The sequence below is a fragment of the Ambystoma mexicanum genome, chromosome 8 (assembly GCF_040938575.1).
Source record: "Ambystoma mexicanum isolate Mex_15411 chromosome 8, UKY_AmexF1_1, whole genome shotgun sequence".
Taxonomy (NCBI): Eukaryota; Metazoa; Chordata; class Amphibia; order Caudata; family Ambystomatidae; genus Ambystoma; species Ambystoma mexicanum.
The window spans coordinates 88,766,071-88,791,136 of NC_090929.1; the positions used below are offsets into that span (position 1 = coordinate 88,766,071).

At 47.9% G+C, this 25,066-nt stretch overlaps 1 protein-coding gene across 8 annotated transcripts in view; it reads right to left on the reverse strand.

The window, feature by feature from the left end:
• The window catches only part of RALGPS1 (Ral GEF with PH domain and SH3 binding motif 1), a 2,625,553-nt gene that overhangs the window by 1,167,348 nt on the left and 1,433,139 nt on the right, over window positions 1-25,066 (reverse strand). The gene's annotated exons all lie outside the window — the stretch shown is intronic.

A 25,066-nucleotide genomic window follows, 5' to 3' on the forward strand; every position in this document is an offset into this window, starting at 1 on the left:
CACAAAAGTCACCTGCAAATGTTCACAGGTTGCGCCCTCCCGAAATTCAGGCATCCCACGAATATTTTCATGGGTCCGACAGAACTCGCTGATCCCACAGAACTCTGTGGAGAGATTCGAGAGTCCATCGGGATCCCGCCGGCTCCCAATGACTCGAGAGTCCATCGGGATCCCGTCGGCTCCCAATGACCAATGGTAGACATGGCATTCAATGTCTAGCAAAGGTTGCTGGTGGTGTGGGCGAACTTACAGAGGGCGCGTCACAGATGCATTTAGGTGATCGCGCAAACTTCAAGTCACTCAAAATGTTACATTTCGCACAAAAAGCTTGCCCGTGACTAGGAACAACATATTTTAAGGGAAGTTGACTGTGCCAAGTTAAATCGCATTTCAAACTGAATCCAATGCGCCAGTGGGGACTTGTGCCCCTTTTCTGCAAAAAAATAGAACCTTTCTGAAAATTGGTATACTTTCAAAATCACTGCTTCAAAAAGGTGCAATGTTAATCACAAGCCCGTATTTGGTCATTTCAGGTCAGGACTTTGGCAGTTAAATCGATCTGTAAAGGAGAATATGTCCCGCTGTCATGTGGGGCGGGATCTCTATTGCCACGCCTGTTTTAATAGTACTTTTCCATTGTGTATTATTCTGCTGTGTGCAAGTTGCACTTTATGCACGTTAAGTGTTTACTCCAAGGCTCAATAAAGGATGGTGAAAACGTGTGAGAACATTCTGGCTGTGCTTCTGTTTGATAATTCCGCTTGTGAAGCAATGTGAGGCTGTGTGCCTTATTCAGGATAGGAACACATAGCGGATGCAGGTTATCAGAGGTACGCTGATATCATCACTTGAATTTGGTAACAATGTTGAGCATTGAGCTACATCAAATGAACCATAAAACCAAGGGAAGAAAACTCAACAATTGATCTTGATGAACAGCATCTGCAAATATCTTTGGTGCATCACGTGACCCTCCACTCCCCTCAGTCAGGGGTTCATGTCCAAAACAGTGCATAATCAACTATATTAAGGAAACTTGTATGGCAATGTACACAAGTGGACTGCAACCACAAGACATCATTTTTTTTTTCTCTGTCCTAAATATTTGTCCACTGACCATCTTAGGGAATAGCTGGAGTGGGTGCGGGGGGCGAAGGGGGGGCGCAAAGCATCACAAAGGTGGCCCCCGGACTGGGCACAGAAAGGCCTATTGATTTTTTGATCACCGAAATGGCAGTTGAAAAACAAAAACAAAATCAGTCATGCCTCTTTGGTGAGGCAAATGAACTGCCTCCATTTTATTAAGTGGGATCAAAGCCTTAGCCTGGTGAAATACGCAGAGGGTCAGTTGGTGGCGGCGCGGGGGCTCTAAGGTGCATACAAATCATCTGCATGCCTTAAAAGCACTCTGCGATTTGGATAGATATTTTCCCAGATATCTGATTAGGTTTTTATATAGTTCCAAAGGAAAGGGGATGCAGGGATTGGGAAGAGGGAAGTGGGCAGGTGTTCAAGGACCCCGTCCAAGAGCCAAGTAGATAAGCCCGTGTTTAGTTCAATATCAAGTGACTAAGGAAGGATATGTTGGGTGAGGCCGCGCAGCTCCCCTATTCCAGTTGCTACACATAAGGTGCACTACGCACCCCCTAGTGAGAGGCTTGCGCCAATCAGAGTAGAGTTCGAGATATTTGCCCTGTATATCTTGAAAGTAGCGTTCCCTGTCTCGTGATCTCAGCAAGCCTTCTCAATTCTTCTATCCAATCCTCCAACGTGTTCCATCTTTCGGACGTCCATTTCCTTAGTACGAGTCGCTGGAATACCTTCTTTATCCAGTGATAGTCAGAGTATCCCGGCGAGGGGGGCGGGCTTATGTCTCTCCATCTCAAGTTGATCCTCTCCATTATGACCAAAATGGCGTAACTTTCAGGCAGGTCCCAGTTAGGCTTGTGTGTGTAACTTCCCTTGCCCACGGCACTCCTCCAGCATCTACCTGACTAACCCAGTTTCAATATCTTCTCTTGCGTCCAATGCTTTGTGAAAGCCATTTTCTGTAGCCAGACGCCATGTTGGAGATTTGTACATGTTCGCGGGATATCCCCTAAGCATCTTGCCCAGGTTGCTTGTGATATTTCCAGTTGTTCTCACTTTACCCAATTGAGCCTCATTTTTTCCAAACGTTTTATGCTGTTTTCAGATTTTTGCATTTGAACATTTGACATGAAAGGGGAATCCACTTTGCCCGGGGGAGGGAGGGGTTCTTCTCTCAGGAAACAGGTCCCACCCGGTCCCTTATCCAGGGACGTCATTTCACCAAAATGCCAGGGGTAGCGGAAGTGACATCACATGACCCTTGACCTCTGATGACATCACAGGAAGTGATGCCATTTGACCCCACCCCAAAGTGACATCAAGGTAAGCGATGGAAAACAACCTTTCACCCCTTGACAAAACAGGAAGGGGCAGCACATAGCATTGTTTCTAAGTACACTACGAAAAATATGATAACGCTATTCCCTGTAAAGTAATATATTTCATACAAAAATGGATCACCATATGTATCATTAATATCAGCGCGTATAGGCCCATTTACCAAATTACTGTAAATGCAAGCAGGCGCCCAAGGCCAAACGATAATGATGTGTATTATACATCACTTAGGCTTAAGCGCTTCATATAGAACAAATATACATACAATATCACCCAACCTGTATTGGTACTCATTTATCAACCTCAGCAGAATGAAAGGCAGAGTTGACCTTTCTGGGAGCTGAACCTGCCACCTGCAGATCACACGCACATTGCAGCAGCGAGCGCTCAAGCCACTGAGCTATCTTGACGGCTATAGCTATCAGAAAACCAGCCCCTCCAGAAACAAAGAGCCACATGCTGCTGGCCCAAAGAGTGAAATGATGCTGGCCACAAAATGTGTGTGTTTTTTTTAGGGGTAGCAAAGGAGACCACAGGGGTAGCAAGGGAGGGCTCAGGGGTCGCAGTTGTGACCCCTGGTGACCCCTGGTGACACCTTAATGACGTCCCCGCCCTTATCTCTCTCCTAGATGCCTTTGCAAAGCTGTAATCAGTGAACAGTTCCTTCCTGGGTTGGAAGCCCAAATTCCTTAACTAGGTAACTGAATAAATTGCGTCTCCTCTTCTCTAATCCGGATGTTTCTGCATCTGGTTCTCCGGGTAACTCACGTTTGCTACCTTACACCCAGTATCGATACGCCGTGTGCTACTCAGGAGAGCACTCTGACCTTTCTGCATATCGCAACGGTCTGTCTTTTGCCTAAGGTAGATTAAAACAGTGCATTCTCCATTAATGTGGACTCTGCTGCATAGACCTCACAGCTGAGTCCCCCCCTTTATTTGGCATTCTGATTCACTGCCATACTTCTCATTTCATTCAAATGTTCGAGGCAGGTCTCCCTCTGGAGGACCCAAAACCAGGAGCCTATTGCCCGCAGACAGCAACTTCATTACTGCCAGCCTCTTATGGTCCTTCTACATGTGCCAACATCTCAATGGTTGATGGTCTAAGTCTCGGTAGACAGTGTTTATATTGAATCCGTTATATTGAATGCCCATAGATCGAATCTTTTATCTTGAAAACCTTTATAGTGAATGTATTTAGGGTGGGGTAAAGGTTTAAATATTTTTTGGAAACGTTCGGGATGGGTTTTTGGCCGTCGGAAATGGGGTTTCGGTTGGTGGGGACACCCCGCCAAAAAAATAAATGCATTCACTATAAAATGTATATATGGGCATTTGCTATAAATTACTTCACTATAAAGACATTTAACCCTAAGTCTCCAGCACCAAGTGAAACATCGGGGGGAGAGTGGGCACTGCCGATTAGCTCCACAACATATTTGAATCTGCTCTCTCTGGTATAATGGCATTTAAATTGGTCCTTGAATTTGATCGCTGGTAAAGAGGGCCCACTGTGCCAGTGACACTTTCTCCCAACTCTTCTTTCCTCGAAACCTTCTGTCAAAAGACCCATCACACAAGACATGGCTTGGTTTGCACTGCTGTAGTGTCGCATGCCCGATGCTGAGAGGTGGGCCCGATGCTGAGAGGTGGACTTGCTCTTGAGCTCTTCTTCCCCCTATGATTCCAACCTGGTCCTCATGAAGTAGACTAGGCACCAGGGTCTCTATTCTCCCCATCAGGATCTTCTTGAGGGTCGTAGTGGCCACATTTATGAGGGAGACCAGCCTTTAGCTGTTCCAGAGTTCAGCGTCACTCCCTGGTTTTCCAATCACACAGATGGTGGAATCTTTCAATGCTCCCTATTTTCAGTTTGGGCCGTTAGGCGTCGCTTGCACCACCTAAAAGCTGAAACTATTGCATTAGAGTACAGATGGGGAGAAATGGCACATGAGGAGGGACAAAAAGCCTGCAGGCGTTGTTTGGTTTTTTACCCACCCATTGAGTACCCATGGCCATGCTAATGCCTATGGCCATTGCCATCCACTTCCTGCCCCTCCTCGCCCAAAACACCTCCTCCTGGGAACTCTTTCAGATCGTTTTAACTAAGCTTTACCATCAAACTTTACACTCTGTTCCCGCCAGCGTTTTTTCACAGCAGTCTTCTGAGAGTTAATGACTTAATTGGAGTTGTAAACCAGCTATTGGTGTAATAAAAATGTCTTACCAGGTCTGCCGCGATTTATAATGACTCTACATGTCCTTCACTGAAGTCTTGTTAAAAACAAGCATTGGCAAAGCCAACCGTTTTGGCTTGTGCATAAGGATTATGTGTTTGCCAGGCACTGCTATTATATGCTCAGATACTCGCACCATTTTGCCCCTGCTACCATCAATGGCCAAGTTAATACCACTACGGCAGTGCCTGGCAAGTGCCTTTCCCATGCCTATACAAAAGCCCAAACTATTGGCATTGCCAATGCTGGTTTATTTGGCCAAGGGGAAGGGGCTGAGGTATAAGAGTGACCTTGAGGGAGGCGGACTTTACCGGCAGCCTCCTGCAATGTTGCTCTTAGGTTTGCCATCTTCGGTACTAGATCATTGGTTCATCCCCTCGGCTGTCAATGTCCAGCTCCAAAACCACGGCTACTCCTTTTCATACTGGTTATCTCAGGGCCTCCTCCTTCAGAGATCGAGCCTTACTTTGCCCCTGAGGTCCGATTCTCTTTATGTTGGATGGGCGAGCGGTCTGACCAATGTACGCTGCCCATATCAGACCAGCGGCAGTGTCGTAAAGCCGCGTGGTCCCAGTAGCAGCCACAGTGGGACTACACATTGTGGGAAGAGGAGTAGAAAGTGAAGTCCTTCACACTTGGGTGTTGCAGACACCAGACATCAGTCAAAGTCTGTTCCTTCCACAGATTCTGCAAAGCTGGTTTGTCCTGCCTTACCTACACACATGAGAGGGAATTTGGGTCTGTCTAGAGTCATCTTTAAGTCACCTCCTGTCACACTTGGTCGTGGAGCTCTGCATGACTTTTGTCATTACATCAAGGATGCACTCTAGTGAATTTCTGGTTAGGGAGGTAGACATGGAGCAGAACAACCTTCCTCGTGTTCACAGGTGCTCGTATTATGAGGTATCTCCCTTCTATATGCCACAACACTAGTAGGGACTTAGACTGCAGTCATTTGTTGAACATTATCGAAAGACCTCCTAGAGCTGGTTATGTCATTGGCATGGCATTCCTGGCACACCCACACTAAATGCCAGTGCTTGAGAATAAGCGTTAAGATATTTAGGTGTTTGTTTTTGACTGGGGGGTTAGGTAGTACTCAATGGTCTCACCAGTCGTTGGGCTGCAGTCCCTGACCACACAGAGAGCTGAGTTTTATATCAAAGGTGGCGCAGGACAAGGGCACACCCGACAACTTACCTGCACGAGCGCAAGATTTTAAAGGAACTACGCAATGTCTCTTGGAACATTAATGGGTTGAACACTCAGGTCAAGTGTCAAGAAATGACCCCCATGCAGGGCATATAAATAACCACTGCTTTACTGCAAGGGGACCCTCCAACCTGAAGGTGCATTCAACACAATGCACAGATTTGCATAGGTTTGTGACACGGTGTGGTGGCACCGATTGAAAGAACCCTTCCACCAGCCTTCATTTACTCTGTATTACAAATCCAGCAGGGGCCCTCATTACGAGGCTGGCGGTAACCCGCTGCTGCTACCGGCAGGTTGCCATCAACCCCACAACACTGATTTCACTGCCTGATAACTTAAGTGGCAGGGGAACGGTAAATCCCCATTCCCATGGAGTCCTTTAAGACTGCATGGGGATGGGGAGACTGAAGCACCGGCACCGTTGCCGCTGCTTCAGTGAGAGACATGGCGGTAGGGGCCTGACTTCCCAGCAGGTCAGGCCTGTCGGGGGATCGGTGGCCCGTACCGGCATTCTCTTAATACAAAAGGGTGCTGGTACATTGCTACTGGCACCCTTATTTCCGGACCACCGGTCAAACATGTAATGAGGGGCAGTATCTCTTCCCGCATCTGATTCTGATGTGGATTGAGATGCTCCATATTCCATGTAAAGGCCTTCCGTCGTGAGCAGCCATGGCTTGGAGCATTTACAATTATTTGCATGTTTAGGTGTAAACATGCACAGAAATCCAGGACCGCCTGGATCGCAAAACCTTATTTTCACCTACACATGGGAAATACTGTATGAGGAGGACGGCTGAAACATGCATCTACATGCAATTTGTGTTCTTACTGCAATATACTGTGACAAACCTATGGCTGGGGTCCCTTTGCTCACTGTGCCATAGGGATCCAAGCTGAATCTCACTGAGGGGGCTCAAGAAGGCAGAAACATGGGTTGCTTGGGTTCCCGTGCAGAGGGGACCTGGCCTAGCAGTTCTGGCTGGGCTGCTCCCATTGGTGGCAGCATCTGACTGATTTGCATATGGTTGGACCCCTTTTGCAATGGCGCAGATGGGCTAAAAAAACAGTGGTGTGTAAGGCTGCCCAGAGCAGTGGTAGTGGTTCAGATGTATTCAAAACCTTGCACTCATCACCTTCTTAGGTTATAGTTTGTCTCCCTGTGTGAGAGAGGGTATGCCTAGACGTGGGTCACTTTTGCGCTCAATATGACAAAGTCTCCATAGAGTTACTTCAGTCCTTGCAATACTGTACCCGTACCCATACCCAACAGTGCCAAGTTGGGTTTCCGAGAATGTATTCACACAACTCAAGACCCTCGTCAGTTAAATATGGCGGTGCCCACTCATAGCATTCCCTTCATCCCTTGCTCCGCTCCGCCTTCAGGAACCAAGCTGAACGTCACTGAGGAGGCCCAACAAGGCTGAAACATGTCTGGGGTTGCTTGTGTTTCTGTGCAGAGGGGACCTAGCCTAGCGGTTCTGGCTGGGGTTGCTCCCATTGGTGGTAGTACTTGACTGATTTTCATAGGGCTGGACCGGGCCCCTTTTGCAATGGTGCAGACGGGCTAAAAAACGGTGGTGTGGAAGGTTGCCCAGAGCAGTGCCAGTGGTTCAGATCAATTCAAAACCTTCCACCCATCATGTTTTGATTATAGTAGTGGTACAAGCCACTACTGTACATCATCCATTTGCACCATCACACTGAAGGTGGACATGAACACCCTGCTCCGACCAGCTTTCTTGCTCGCCTCTGCTATCCCTGCACCCCATGTGTTGCTTGGCCCTGCCTCTCCATCTGCACACGACCACCTGCCACTCCTTCCTTCTTCCTGCTGCTGCATCAATATCCGCCACACCCTCCAGACTCACCTTCCGTTTCCACCTACCCATCGCCATAGCAATGCGTCATGCAGGGGAACGTATGTTGTGCTTTTTTTTTCTGTTCCTCTTTTCTTTGAACTCCCCTCCTTACCCACACTTACCCCTCTCCCACAAGATGCTAATGATTATAAAGAGGAATTATGGGTAATCTGGCACGGTCATCTTCATTGGCCCTCTGTCTAGCCAGTTGAGGCCCAATACAGGAAGAGAGGTTGAGTGGATTTGATTTAATGATCAATACCAGCAGAACTTAATGGGGCTAATCCACACACATTTCCTATGCTCACACCATGACAAAAGCATAGACCTGTGTACTCTGGGCTGGACAACACCTACAGGCACTGTCCATCCCTGTAATATTTAGTTGGAATGTGACAGCTAAGGAGTGCACAATGTCATCTTTTGGAAGCGGGAGGACCCACCCTCCCCCTGCCAATGCCAGCTTGATTAACTAACAAAGGCTCCATGGATCCACCCTGCTCGGGACCTGCCTGCAGAGGATAACAAAGGAGGCAGGAAACCCAACAACTTCCATATGCAACTGTGTCAACCTGAAGCCAGCTCCCGCCTCTCAGTATCGATGGCAGTGAACTGTCATGTCTGGGACTGTTGTTTACAGTAGGCACCCCGGCTTGGGGGACCCCGTTCATAAGGTATGAGAATGTGGTTTTGCAGGAGCCTGGAGGTCTGGTGTCACCAGAGCTTCAAGGGAGACCTGCTGCTTTAACAGGGACCACACAGTGGGGTCCATTAACCATAGAGGCTCTTTGAACACAACAGACAGGAAGATATGTGGGACATAGTAACACAAGGGAGTGAGCCCAGAACCCTTTCTGTTGAGAGAAGGGTTCTGCCATTTTAGCTGTAGGGTACACTTTGTTCCTGTTGTCACCCCTTTACTTTTCCTGTTGCAAAGCACTCTGGTTAAGACCTCACACATACAGGAGATTGTTGGTGGGGACCCCAGGATTTGTTCATTAAGGTAGGATTAGCCTACACCAATCACTGTGGCCCACTTGGCTTTAAAGGAGGGCCGAGACCCTATTTTGTCAGATCATCTGACAACCTCACCAGAAGTAACAAAGAGGAACTCAACCTTGGACCATGGCTGAAGGTACAGTCTGCCTTACATCTTCCACCAGTGAAGAAGGCCAGGACTTCCAAAGAGGGGAGCAACAGCCCTCCCCTGAACATCTCCCAGGGAACAGAGGGAGATACAGAACTCAGAGGACCTTCCAGCCACTTCAGAACCGGTGCCCAGCCAGCACACAGTGTGCCCTGCTAGGCTCTGCAGCAAGATTCCTGGAAAGGAAGTGCCAGAAGGTCTCTGAACCTACAGCCAAGGACAAGGCAGCTGCCTGCAACACAATCCACCGCTGCGGGCTGTGTGCCTTAAAGGATAACACAAGCCCATTGAAGAAGCTGGGAGAAGTGCCTCGATTGATCATCCACTGATGTCCACATTAAAGGACATTTTCAAGCCAGTCGAGTTCCTTAATCTGCAAACAACGAAAACGCTGACCGTTATCAAGCCGCTGTCACTTAAAGACATTCTCTACATCTGGACCAGTGCTTTAGAGCCACCGATCAGCACTGAGACAACGATTCCTGACCCTAAGCCGCCGTCTCGGCAAGCCTGCAGCCGTTCGCCCAACTTCGCTAGCCGAACCGTCTTGCCGCCTGATACCCGCAGCTGACTCCCATCTCAAACTCTGTCACAGAAGCCTGCAAAGCGCCTTGAAGCCGACTTGACCCAGTCAAACACCCAGAACACCTACAGCACAAGGTACATTGTGGTTCTGTCCCCCTGGTCATTCCCAGAAGGCCCCTGGAGACAGACGCATTGCTCCCTTTGTGCTAAAGCCAAGAAACCTTAACAAACTGTTGTGGTTATTAACCATACCGACTCCCCTCCTGTCAGTATCCAGAGTGCATCCCCTTTCCTTCTTTGAAACAGTCTGCTTTCTGCATTTCTTTACTGGGTGGGTTGTATTTCATAGTGTTGCTAGACTGCCTCTTGTGATACAAATAAAGTAGATATTTGTATACAACCTTGACAGGACATTCCTTTTATCATTGGGTAATAACTGTACTTTCATTGTGTTGCAACTAACCAACGATCCACGACCTTTCGGAAATAAGCCTGCTGTTCGGTCCATGTTACCAAAATTGGACAAGGAGGTTTAAAACGTGCTTTTTATTCCAACCCTTTCGGATCCTTTCTGTTTTATTAGAGGTCTGGGACTGATTTATGGTTTACAAACCGATATTCCCTGGACCACTGGTGCCCCGGAAGTTGATTTGTCACAACATGAAATACAGCAAGTGCAGTGAGAGAGCTCATGGAATGCAGCAAGCCTACGTGTGCAGTGGACGAGTGCGTGGAATGCAGCAAGCCTACAAGTGAAGTGGGAGAGCTCATGGAATGTTGCAAGCCTACAAGTGCAGTGAGGGAGTGCATGGAATGCAACAAGCCTACATTTGAAGTGGGAGAGCTCATGAAATGCAGCAAGCCTACGTGTGAGTGGGAGAGTGCATGGAATGCCACAAGCCTACGTGTGCAGTGGGCGAGTGCATGGAATGCAGCAAGCCTACGTGTGAGTGGGAGAGTACATGGAATGCCACAAGCCTACGTGTGCAGTGGGCGAGTGCAGTGAGAGAGTACATTAATGCAGCAAGCCTACATGTGCAGTGGGGGAGCAGAAAAGGCGCAGGAGGCCTGTGTGTGAGTGGCAGTACACACCAACTGCGAGAAACCCGTGTGCAGGAGACGTGCTTTGCGCCGAGGCAGGAGCCTCTTTCCCAAGGCCTTCTAAGTCGTGTATCAGTGAACACACAATACTGATTCATTCACCAGTGTGTCCTGGCCGCCTGTTACCTGGTGTCCTGATGACAAGGCAGGAATGCAAACGCCCCTTCAAAGGAGGCCGCGTCCTGAGTGGCTCCCAGCAACACATGTGGGCACAGGGATCGCAGTTACAGCCCGTGCCATATCCCATCTTGATAAACCAGCACTCCACGGTAGTGATAACACGACGCCAGGACAGAAAGGAGTCTGCAGTATTTTTCAATGGAACACGACCCCCTTGCGAGGCGCATTTCTCGCTGCCCACATCCGTGTAGTGTTACACGTTGCGTTGCGTGCTGTCCCGGGGCCCTTTCTGGGGACGTGTCCGATTACTGAAAAAGCAGAGAAGGCTCGCCCATCTTCCAGTTAATGGATGGCTCATTACATCGTTACATTCAAACTTTGAAATACTTTCAGATCTAAACTGTGACCATCAAAATGTCAGCATCAAAGATTAACATTCGCTGGCGTGCTGACACGTGCTTTACTGCCTCGCGCTGCCTGTCCCCGAGGATTAAGTGGCCCAGATATCAAGTAAGGATTAAAGAAACAAATACTATTAAATAGCTATTTCAGAAGAAGACCATTAGTGTATACACTAGGAGGGGGCTGCACCCTTTGGCTCCCCAGATGCTTTGGACTACAATTCCCACCAGCCCTCCCCATCAAAGTCAATAGTGAGACATCCTATGAGTTGTAGTCCAAAACATCTGCAGAGCTGAAGTTTTCAGAACCATGCAGCTGCGCTAAAGTGCCCACTGTGGCATTGGGTCAGGATCAAGCCCGCCACACTCCACACCTCTCCAGTGCATGCACTGGGGACCATTGTCGTGCCACAGGTACCACACATTAGAAATCCTTGCGTCCCATTACCCACATGCGTTCAGGCAGGGGTGGACTGGTCTATGGGGAACTCTGGTGATTTCCCTGAAGGCCTCTGCATCCTGGGCCTCGTTTGTGTGGTATTTCCACATTTTCCTATAGGAAAATTGTTAAACTTGCTGAAAATGTGTAATATGGGGCCACTTTGAAAATTATTTCCAAGGCCTCTTTTTGTTCCCAGTCTACCCCTGTGTTCAGGCCAACTCGCCAGTGTGGTGCACCTCTTACCTTTGCTGCAGCAAGCGGCCTGTCTCTCGGTCCGTGAGTATGCCCTCCCAATGATCAGCACATCTCCACTCCACCAGCATCCTCCCTGTGGCTGCTTCAGTTCCCCACACAATGGACTACAAAGATGGCCGCCAGGAGTGTCGAGAACTACACACCACTAACAAGAGTCCTTTGCATGCTTTTTTGATCCAACATTGGTACCAGTCAGACTAACTTTGTCGCACTGTGACTGGGCTGAGGAGTTGGGGCTGGGCGACTCAACGCTATAAAAGGCTGGTTCTCCACTGTGAACCTTCCTTGGGGTGGTTGCACCTCTTTCCCTTAAGCTTTAGGTTACACAGACTGTGAGGACTCATAGATGGTGCTCTACAGGTCAGCTGATGATGGTCTTACCATTAACCATCTCACATGACGGTGTAGACCCTTTTTTCTTTATTTCTTGTCTATTTTAGAGTATTCCTGGAGCTCATACCTGCAACTGGAGATAGCCTAGAGTGGTGGGTCCCTGGGGGAAGTGGAAAGACACCGGGCACATTACATCACGTTTCGTACACATGACTGTCATGTGTGAAAGAATTCACGGTGGCATCTGAAAGCTGATTGAATAGAGATCATGGAGAGTGGCCTGGACAATGAAGCTTAACACCTTGAAAGTGGGGAGGTGGAGGAGAGGCGCTGTAGGACCAAGGGATATGGAATTATCTTGAGGGGGAGATGATCTTGACACAGGGGATGTCATTCCAAAGCTTGGGCTCGTAGAGAGGGAAAGCTTGTGTTCGAGTTTTTTTTTGCCGTTCTAGGTCTTGAGCTGTGCAATGGGGTTGGATGGCTGTGGGTGAATGGTTTATTGACTGGAGCTAGCAAGCTCGTCCAGGCTTCAGTGGGACCCTGTGCACTGGGGTGTGTGTGATATAGTCAATTCAATTGTCTGTGCCTTTGGTCAGGCAGGTGGCTGCATGCAGCATGGCCTTCAGTGGGATCCTGTGTACTGGGGGGGGGGGGGGTGATATAGTCACATAGTCTGTGCCTCTGGTGAGGCAGGCAGCTGCATGCAGCATGGCCTTCAGTGGGACCCTGTGCACTGGGCTGTGTGTGATATAGTCACATTGTCTGTGCCTTTGGTCAAGCAGGTGGCTGCATGCAGCATGGCCTTCAGTGGGACCCTGTGCACTGGGGTGTGTGTTTGACATAGTCACATAGTCTGTGTCTCTGCACAGGCATCTGGCTGCATGCAGTGTGGCCTTCAGTGGTGTCCTGTGCACTTGGGTGTGTGTGATATAGTCACATAGTCTGTGCCTCTGGTGAGGCAGGTAGATGCATGCAGCATGGCCTTCAGTGGGACCCTGTGCACTGGGGTGTGGGTGATATAGTCACATAGTCGGTGCCTCTTTTAAGGCAGGCGGCTGCAGCAGCATGGCCTCCAGTGGAATCCTGTGCACTGGGGTGTGTGTGTGTGACATAGTCAAATAGTCTGTGCATCTGGTCAGGTAGGCGACTGCATGCAGCGTGGCCTTCAGTGGGATCCTGTGCACTGGGGTGTGTGAGGTATAGTCACATAGTCTGTGCCTCTGGTCGGGCAGCGTCTGCATGCAGCGTGGCCTTCAGTGGGATTGTGTGCACTGGGGTGTGTGTGGTATAGTCACATAGTCTGTGCCTCTGGTCGGGCAAGCGTCTGCATGCAGCATGGCCTTCAGTGGGATTGTGTGCACTGTGGTGTGTGTGTGTGGTATAGTCACATAGTCTGTGCTTCTTTTAAGGCAGGCGGCTGCAGCGGCATGGCCTCCAGTGGAATCTTGTGCACTGGGGTGTGTGTGTGTGACATAGTCACATAGTCTGTGCCTCTGTTGTGGCAGGCGACTGCATGCAGTGTGGTCTTCAGTGGGACCCTGTGCACTGGGGTGTGTGTGTGTGACATAGTCAAATAGTCTGTACATCTGGTCAGGTAGGCGGCTGCATGCAGCGTGGCCTTCAGTGGGATCCTGTGCACTGGGGTGTGTGTGGTATAGTCACATAATCTGTGCCTCTGGTCGGGCAAGCGTCTGCATGCAGCGTGGCCTTCAGTGGGATTGTGTGCACTGGGGTGTGTGTGTGTGACATAGTCACATAGTCTGTGCCTCTGGTCAGGCAGGCAGATGCATGCAGCGTGGCCTTCAGTGGGATCCTGTGCACTGGGGGTGTGTGATATATTCACATAGTCTGTGGCTGTTGAGGCAGGCGTCTGCATGCAGCGTGGTCTTCAGTGGGACCCTGTGCACTGGGGTGTATGTGTGATATATTCACATAGTCTGTGCCTCTGGTCAGGCAGATGGCTGCATGCTGCATGGCCTTCAGTGGAATCCTGTGCACTGGGTGTGTGTGATATCACATAGTATGCGCATCTGGTCAGGCATCTGGCTGCATGCAACATGGCCTTCAGAAGGATCCTGTGCACTGGGATGTGTGTGATACAATCACATAGTCTGTGCCTCTGGTCAGGCAGGTGCCTGCGTGCAGCTTGGCTTTCAGTGGGATACTATGCACTGCAGTGTGTGTGATATATTCACAGTCTGTGCCTCTGCTCAGGCATCTGGATGCATGCAGCGTGGCCTTCAGTGGTGTCCTGTGCACTTGGGTGTGTGTGATATAGTTACATAGTCTGTGCCTCTGGTGAGGCAGGCGGCTTCATGCATCATGGTCTTCAGTGGGACCCTGTGCACTGGGGTGTGTGATATAGTCACATAGTCTGTGCCTCTGGTCAGCCTGCAGCGTGGCCTTCAGTGGGACCCTGTGCACTGGGGTGTGTGTGATATAGTCACATAGTCTGTGCCTCTGCTCAGGCATCTGGCTGCATGCAGCGTGGCCTTCAGTGGGGTCCTGTGCACTGGGGTGTGGGTGATATAGTCACATAGTCTGTGCCTCTGGTAAGGCAGGGAGCTGCATGCATCGTGGCCTTTAGTGGGATCCTGTACACTGCGGTGTGTGTGATATAGTCACATAGTCTGTGCCTCTGCTTGGGCATCTGGCTGCATGCAGCATGGCCTTCAGTGGGATCCTGTGCACTGGGGATGTGTGTGATATAGTCACATAGTCTGTGCCTCTGGTCAGGCAGGTAGATGCATGCAGCGTGGCCTTCAGTGGGATCCTGTGTACTGGGGTGTGTGATATAGTCACATAGTATGTGCCTCTGGTCAGGCATCTGGCTGCATGCAGCGTGGCCTTCAGTGGGATCCTGTGCCCTGGGGTGTGTGTGTGATATAGTCACATAGTCTGTGCCTCTGGTCGGGCAGGCGGTGGCACACCGTGGGCCGTTGAATAGTTCATTGCCCTCTTCAACGCGTGAGAACACTGGGGTTTGTACAGTTGAGGGGAAGGTGGTGGGGGTGGATATATATTGAGGAAGGGCTCTTGAGTACAGGCTACACTTTTTGAGTTTTGGCTGTTGGGTGGTGCTCTAAGCCCTGCCTATAAACTGAAAATCCTGGCATGGAAAGCAAAGGTAGGAGAGAGATGAGATGTGAGGTGGGACAGACAGTCTGTGGGCGATGTTTGCATCTTTCCACACCCCTTGACTACCGCTTCCTGCACTTATCAGACCTACCCTGTCTGCTGCCTTAAACCTAGCACTTGCAAATTGCTGGCTGCACTACCACTGTTTGTTGCCTTTATTATTTATTTATTGTTATTTATCTGTTTCTCCTGTGCTTCGCACTTTCCACTTCTCCCTCCTTCCATGCACTTTTCCCCTCCCCCTCTCCCATGCACTTGTGCGTTCTCAATGTCACTGGGCCTAGTAAGATCGCTGTTTTGTTCTCCCTTGTTCCCCTCCCTTGCTTTGTCGCGCTCTGAAACAATTCTGTACGAGCGCGATAGAAATAAAATATCAATATCAATAACCATGATTAAAATTCCCACCCACTATCTTCCCCTCCTCAGACAATACATACTCCCCGCCCCCACCAATATCTCTTTGAGCTGGCTCAGCGCTTTAAAGGGGGTGTCGTTTCTAAGCAGTCTTCTGAAAGGTAATGACACCCCATTATTATTCATACATTTCCTTTTGATATAATGTTGAGCCCATATTACAGAAAAAACAAACATTAATCTAACATCCTGCCAATTTCCACGAACATTTCACTGCAAAATGAAACCGATGAGGCCCCGTCTTCAGAATCTAGGGCCATCATTTGTCAAAGAAACGTTGTTCCGCTCGATTATAAAAACATTCTGTCTCGAGATGTATAATTTCAGTAAACTGCAAGCAAAGCGAAACCTTTCTGGGGGCTTGGAAACGTGTATGGAATACATTTCCTCTTGAAAGTTCTTCCTTCGCCGAACCACAAAAAATGTGCTTCGTTCGGCTTAAAAGCGAATGTCAAAAACAGTTACACGGGACGCCATCAGAGTGCACTAAACCCTCTGTGAAGGCAGCGCGTACCAAGGGCAGTAGAGAATTAGATTAACAGAGAAAGAGCTATTCAAATGTTCCATTAGTATAACAATGGCGACGAGAGCAGCGAAACATCCTGCTCCTCATATATTCAGGGGTGGACTGGCAACCAAAAGGGGACCTGGATATTATTTTCAAAGTAGCCCATATTACACATTTTCAGCAAGCGCAACCCTTTTCCTATGGGAACATTTGGAAATACCACACAAAAGAGGCCCAGGGTGCAGAGGCCTAGCAGGAATTCTCCAGAGTTGTCTATATGCCAGTCCACCCCAGCCCAGGGTGAAGAGGCCTACCAGGAAATCTCCAGAGTTGTCTATAGGCCAGTCCACCCCAGCCTAGGGTGCAGAGGCCTACCAGGAAATCTCCAGAGTTCCCTATATACCAGTCCACCCCAGCCCAGGGTGCAGAGGCCTACCGGGAAATCTCGAGAGTTCTCTATAGGCCAGTCCACCCAACCACAGGGTGCAGAGGCCTACAGGGAAATCTCCAGGGTTGCCTATAGGCCAGTCCACCCCTCCATATATTCTATGCAAGACACAGTGCCACATCTTTGCCTAAAGTCCCCACTTCTGCTAAATCTAAGACTGATCAACCACTCTATCCACCCCTCTCTTATAGGTCCACTGAATGCATCGTATATGATCATAGCCACTTCTAGCTTTTGGTTGTGCTTTCTGTGGTTCCTATTAAGAACTTTCTTTTATTGTGGCATTGATTGAGTGCGGGCCCAGCTTTGAGAAGCAACGGAGCGCAGAGATATACAACAATACAGATACATAACTGAGCACTTTACAGAGGTATACAACAATACAGAGGCATAACGGAGCACTTTACAGAGGTACACAACAATACAGAGGCATAACGGAGCGCTTTACAGAGGTACACAACAATACAGAGGCATAATGGAGCACTTTGCAGAGGTATACAACAATACAGAGGCATATCAGAGTGCTTTACAGAGTTATACAACAGTACAGATGCATAACAGAGCACTTTACAGAGGTATAGAACAATGCAGATACAGAACAGAGTGCTTTATAGAGGTATACAACAATACAGAGGCATAACGGGGCACTTTACAGAGGTACACAACAATACAGAGGCATAACAGAGTGCTTTACAGAGGTATACAACAATACAGATACATAACAGAGCGCTTTATAGAGGTACACAAAAGTACAGATGAGTAACAGAGCACTTTACAGAAGTATACAACAATACAGAGGCATAACGGAGCACTTTACAGAGGTATACAACAATACAGAGGCATAACAGAGTGCTTTACAGAGGTATACAACAGTACAGATGCATAACAGAGCACTTTACAGAGGTATACAACAATACAGATACATAACAGGGTGCTTTACAGAGATATACAGCAGTACAGATGCATAACAGAGTGCTTTACAGAGGTATACAATACAGAGACATAACGGAGCACTTTATAGAGGTATACAACAATACAGATACATAACGGAGCACTTTACAGAGGTATACAACAATACAGATGCATAACAGAGCACTTTACAGAGGTATACAATGGTACAGATACAACACAGAGTGCTTCACAGAGGTATACAATGGTACAGATACATAATGGAGTGCTTTACCGAGGTATACAACAATACAGATACATAACGGAGCAGTTTAGAGGTATACAGCAATACAGATACTTAACGTAGCACTTTACAGTGGTATACAACAATACAGCTACATAACAGAGCACTTTACAGTGGTATACAATGATACAGATACATAGCGGAGCGCTTTACAGTTGTATACTACAGTAAAGATGCATAACGGAGCGCTTTACAGAGGTATACAACAGTACATATACATAACAGAGCACTTTACAGAGATATGCACCAGTACAGATGCATAACAGAGCACTTTACAGAGGTATACAATGGTACAAATACATAATGGAGCGCTTTACAGAGGTATACAACGGTACAGATACATAAAGGAGTGCTTTACCAAGGTATACAACAATACAGATACATAGAGGAGAGCTTTACAGAGGTATACAACAATACAGATGCATAAGAGAGCGCTTTACAGGGGTATACAACAGTACAGATACTTAACGAAGCGCTTTACAGAGGTATACAACAGTACAGATGCATAACGGAGCACTTTACAGAGGTATACAATCATACAAATACATAATGGAGTGCTTTCCAGAGATATACAACGGTACAGATGCATAACGGAGCGCTTTACAGAGGTATACAACAATACTGACGCAGAACAGAGTGTTTTACATAGGTATACAATGGTACAGATTCATAATGGAGCGCTGTGCAGAGGTATACAGCAATACAAATGCATAACAGAGTGCTTTACAGAGGTATACAACAATACAGATACATAACAGAGCGCTTTACAGAGGTATACAACAGTATAGATGCATAGCAGAGCACTTTACAGAGGTATACAACAGTACAGATACATAACAAAGCACTTTACAGAGGTATAAAACAGTACAGATGCATAACTGAGTGCTGTATAGAGGTATAATACCATACAGATGCATAACGGAGTGATTTACTGAGGTATATAACAATACGGATGCATGAAGGAGCGCTTTACAGAGGTATACAGCAGTACAGATGCATAGCAGAGCGCTTTTCAGAGGTATATAACAGTACAGATGCATAATGGGGCGTTTTTCAGAGGTAACAACAGAACAGATATATAGCAGTGGGTAGGTACAGAAGGGCACAGAGGAGGGGTACAGCTGTACAGAGTGACAGGGAGGAGAGGGGCGGACGGAGTCAAGCAAGTCAGGTGGTGCGGGGGGACGACATGATGGCCTAGGTGTGGAGGAGGAGACACTCCTTGAAGAGGTGGGTCTTGAGTCCTTTTCTGAATTGTAGGAGCGTGGGGGCGAGTCTGATGCTGACGGGGAAGAGCTACCATAGTCTTGGGCCGTAGGCAGAGAAGACTTGTGTCTGGTCCTTTCATTGTTGCAGCAGCGGATTTCTAGTCTGCACGTGTCCTGGCTTCTGGTGGTGCGCTGCCCGCCAGAGATGCTGAGTTTGCACCAATTAGGGGAATGCCCTCTGATTCTCAAAATCCTGTGAACGCTGCCTGCCTTCCGCTGCCGAGTTCTGCTTCTAATTACGGCACCAGTAGTGCAAGCAAAGAAACAAGAACATGGCTGCGGCTTCATCTTTTCATACATGTGTATTTGTTTATAAGCATTGGATTTATTTAAAGACGAGGGTTGTCAATTTCGATGGGAACTGACTATTAACACATTAACAGATGGCGGAGACATTCCCACAATGGGAGAGTTTGCAACAGCAGGAAGATGAGCACAAGTAGTGAGCTTGTTTATGAGGGTGTGAACAAAGTGGGACATGGACCAGGTACAAATAAAACCCGGTCCCTTATAAAAGTAACATGAACCCGGGAGGGCAAGCGCTGCAAACTAAAGAGGAGTATTGTACAAATATACATCATTAAGCAGCACTGGAGAGAGCGCTGCGGTCAGGTTAGGAAGGAAATGTGACTTTATATAAGGCCTGAGTCTTAGATCATTCAGAAAATTCAAGGCCTAAGAATGACTCTGTATTCTCTTGTTCCCTTCCCGCCTTGTAGCGCTTTGAAGCACTTCACTTCTGTATAAGCGCTTTACAAATAAACAATTACAATTACAGTATACGCATATGTGAAACTTTTCCTACTGCATGGCGGACGGATGCCCTTCCCATTTTGTACATCCATAACAATGAAATTGACCGGTATACACCTCCAGCGAAAGAAGGTATGGCGGTAAATGAAAGGTACCCCATCGCAATAAACGCGCAGGATTCCAAAAGCTTTTGGGGTGCAGGAGTTGCCTCTACAGAAACAAAACAGGAGGAATGCAAGGCTCACGCCGCCGCAACACACGGAAATCAAGCAGATTCCTGGAGAGCCCGAATGCTGACCCTTCTCAAACACTGCCGGTTACCAAGTGGTTTTGGAATGTTCCATTCCCACTGTGTAATTCCCACTTCGCAGCGGGCGGTCAGGATTGCCCAAGGCATATAATAAAGACAGATAGAAAGCATTTACTGCGCTGGAAAAAGTTTGGGACGTGCCTTCTGATTTATTATAGTGCAGCGGTCACTGCACTATAGGCGAGTATTGAGTTCCATGGGGAACCCGAAAAATTAATTACTAATAACATTTGACACGTTTGATGGATTTGGCTGATATTTTGCAAACAAAATTGTGCTCACGGCCCCGAGACTGGAACATTTTGGGAAAGATCTGTTAACAAATAAAAAAGTTATTAAGTAAGAAAATAAATACTGTTTGCACCTAGTCCCCATTGTTTTCTCTGTAGAGAAAATGTCCACTTTTTGCACAAGTCAACAGCCAAAACCACTGGACGGAATTGGATGAAGCGCTGACTCGATTTCGGGGAGGGGTCTGGGTCTTTGCGTCCAGTAGTTTTTAAAATAATTGAAGGAGACGGGAGTGCCCCCTTCTCCCAAAATAATAGCTATATCTTCCATGTGCTTTGCAGCAGAGAGGCCGACAGGATTTTCAGAAATAAAATAGGAGCCATTTCCTCCCCAAATTCTACTGCTAATAACATTTGATTTGCTGGATGGATATGGATGACATTTTCAAAACAAAATTTTGTCAAGGCCCCCCACCCCCCAAACTGCACATTTTGGGAACAATACGTAATAAAAGAAAAAAAGTTATTAAGCAAACAAAACACCAGAGTTTCCCTGTTTCCATTCAACCCATTCATTTTCCCATAGAGAAAAGGAGCAGTTCTTGAACAGCTGTAGCACAAAAACAGCAGAGAAGATTTGGGCACAAAGCGTTGACTTAATGTCCTTGACTAGTAAAATATTCCACAGAGAACGGGGTGCACCCTGCCCACTAAAACCTTTACATCAGTATTATTGCTTTATAGCAGAGGCTGAGAGAGACTAATAGCGCTTGACTTGCTGGATGGATTTGGATGACATTTTCTAAACCAAAGTATTGTCAAGGCCCGCCCCCTGCCCAAACTGTACCCTTTGGGAACAATTCATAAAAAATGAAAAGGTTATTAAGAATGGTGAAAATAGTGTATAGTGGCCACGGCATGTAGAGTGGGCGTGGCCACCTAGTGGGTGTAAAAGAAACATATTGGGGGAGCATATAGAGTAGACACGACAGAACGCCATGCCAATTGGCATGTAAAAAACCTGTGCTGTAACAAACCCTTGAAATTCACTGAAAAAAACTCTAGTTAAAGTGCAGTTAAGTTGACCAGATTTTACGCAACAAAACCCAGCGGATGTGGGGAGTCATGCAAAGCCCATGAGCACATACATGTTATAAGACTCACAACGACAAACAAAATGGAATTATGTGGGAGATCGCATTATGGGGGACATCAACGGAAACGCGCCGAGCTAAGCAGGCCATGACTTCCCACATCCGGTGAATTTAAAGTGTATGGTTCCGTTAAATCTGTTCAACTCAACTGCACTTTAACTAAAGTTTTTTCTGTGAATATAGTATCAAATCTCTGGACATTATTCACAAAGAAATTGTCAAACTGTGGCTAACACAACTTGCCACACTCCTGTGCAACTAACTGCCCCCACGCGCACACTGCACATGCATTATGATTCCTTCAGCTAATTGCGGTTGTAAGGGCATCCTGTTTAATCAGGAAGGGCAACTTTCCCGGGATCAACCCCTGGCAAGTATTGTCCTCGTGGCAAGCTAAAATGCGGGGAAAATAAAAAAACAAAAGGGGCCTGATTCACAAAGCATTTTCCAATGGGAAAATCCCATTGAAAAACTCTTTGTAAATCAAGCCCTCACTTCCCGAAAATATAATTAAAAAGGTAGAACTAGTCTGTGCATATATGCCTCAGATTACAAATCCAATCATTGGCATGTGTCAACAAAATTTCACTTCTACAACAAGATCTGCATTGACAGTAAGTGGACTGAAACTCACTTCCAAAATGGCCGTCGATGAGCCTCTCTACCCTGCCTGCACTCAACCAGCAGCTGAAGCATGCGGCTGCATCCAGCGACCCGACTGTGTAATGCTCTCATCGAATAGTGATACTCAACAGAGATCAGGAGGCGAATCCAAGGCCAGCTCAAAGGCCTGGGTCTAAGGCTGCAGCCCCTGTCTTTCCCTGTCTAGCCATGGATGCCGAACCGGCCGATGATAATACCGTGCACCGCCCTTCGGTGATTTCTGCCAGTCCCACACCTGCCAAGACCAGACTTCCGCCTCTCCATCAGGTCTACCTGTTCCACTTCTCAGATAAGAGGTGCTCCCGCCCCCCCTTCAGGTGCCCACTGGCTGCCGTTACGTCCTGCACTTACTCGCCGTACCTGCAGCCTGCACCCACGAGTATGCGAGACACTCTGTGGGCTCTCCGCTCTGTAGCGAATCCTCCGACATCACCCTCCCGCCTCCAACCACCTTCCCGCCTGCCCTGCAGTGCGACAGAGCTCTTTGCCACATGTTCATCCACAGACTTCGTGTCATCTGACTCTACCAGCTGCCCTTACCTGATTGCGACACCCCTCAGGTGGGAGCTTCGCCACCCGGCTATTGTGGCGCATGGCAACATGGACACATTTAATGTCTGGAAAATGATTCCGGCTTCCCTAGTTGGCCCAACACGAAACCTGATTTGCCCACTGCTGCTTCTCATGGCCAAATTCTCCACCTTGTAATGATACTGGAGCAGGCGCAGCGGCACACTATAATGGTGCTGATTGTATTGTGCATGAACTGACCTTTCACACCCCAAAATCATCACCCAACTTTAATGTTAGGCGCCGTGGAACCCTACACTTCTGATCCCCCCTATTTACACAATGCACCAGGTGGAACCACAGGTCAGCAAGGTTCTCACACGAGGTCCTGCAAAGCATGGGGACTATACCACTATATTGACTGCTCCTGTTGCCTCCTTTGACGGCCACCTCCCACTGCCAACTCCATTTTTGCTACACTAGAAGAATGTGGCACCCTTGTACAGAGCACAGTCTCTCCAGTGCATGTCAGTCACCAGCTAGACCCACATGCTCTTCCCATCTCACTACGAAGGGCACGCCTGGGCTCACTGCTCACCACAACAAGCCATAGCACCCCCTTTGGTATCTCCACCAGCAATAATTTCACCCCTAAGACAACGCCCACCACCACCAGCGGTGCTAGGATCCACCACCCCCGCCATCCTGGCCACCTCGTCCCGGTTCTAGGTCATTTGGTCGAAAATAAATGGTCGACAGGACAAATGGTCGACCCCAAAAGGTCGACAGGTCAAATGGTCGAATTATTATTTTATATTTTTTCACATTTTTTATTTTTTTTTGCTAAACGAAAACCTAAAAAATATATATATAAATAAAAAAAAAATCGACCATTTGACCTGTCGACCAAATTGTGTCGACCATTTGTCTGTCGACCATTTGTCTGTCGACCATTTGACTAGACACCCCTCGTCCCTATGGCCGCCAACCACCAGAGCACAGCCCACCACAACCACCCCATCACTGAAGCCATACAGTACTCACAACCCTCCTCTAGCAACTTGACCAGCACTCACACAGTACCATGCTCGGCCGCACTCCGACTACACAGACTCTGAGCTAGAACACTCACTATAAATATTGCCACACACCACACCACCACTGGAGCCCCCAGACCTAGGTCAAGGACTAACCCTCCACCACTAATGCCGCATGGCAAGACACAGCACATTGTAACACCTGCTAGCAGTACGACATTGCTCAACAAAGAGAATTTCTTAAGTGTGCACTCATCAAGGTGAGATCCCTAGACACACATGCAGTTGAAATCTATGACCTCATCCTGGAGTTACACCTAGATGTCCTAGCCACCACTGAGTCCTGGCTACACAATGCCTCAGGCCCAATGCACTCCAATGCACTCCATGGCCATCTCACCTAACTATGCAATCTACAGATCAGACCAGCGACATGGGATAGGAGGGGGATAGGAGGGGGAGTAGCCCTCGTTGCCAAATCCTCCTTAAAAACCAGGACCTGTCCACTACCTTCAAACCCAGGATACAAAATGCTACTCCTGAAGTTGACCACCGACCCTCAAACCACATTTAACTGGCTCCTGATCTATAGGCAACCAAATGGTCCCAGCCTCGCTGACCTCGACATCCAGCTCCTGATCACACCACGTATGAAACCCCCACCAAATGCATCATCCTAGGAGACCTGAAGCGTGGATATATATAACGATGCCACAGACCCCGAAGCAACTGCGCTTGAAGCTGCTCTCAGCAAGATGACCTTCACCCAACTCTTAATGGTCCCCAGCCACTCCAAAGGACGCATCCTTGATTGGATATTCACGGCCAATGCAAACATCAACATATCTACCACTGAACCCTTTCCATGTGTGACAACTTCCTTATCCTCTTTGACCTCTCCCTGTCGAAGCTCCACAAAACCCTTCCTATTCCACCGAGCTCTATTGAAGGCTGCAACACACGCAATCTGAAGCATGAAGATCTAGAACCTTCTCTCCGTGCATCACTCAGCACCATTGCCCCATCCTAATAACATTCTGCTCACAACTTGGCCAATCATTATCATGCCTGCCTGCTCCAGGCACTTGACCAACATGCTCCGATCAAATCTAAAATTCCCAAACCTCACAGAGCCTACAACATCTGGTTCTCTGAGGATTTGGTGCTCTTACGCATGAAGAAAAGAGCTGAAGAAAACCTATGCAAAAAACACCCCTTCCCCAAGAACTGCCAGACTCTCAGCACAACTGCCTTTAACTACAAGAAAGCAGTTTTCACCTGCAAATCTAATAGTTACAATGATAGAATCGCCAATGCAAGCTCCAACAGCAAAGAACTATTTGCAATTCTCAGAGAGCTGGAAACTCCTA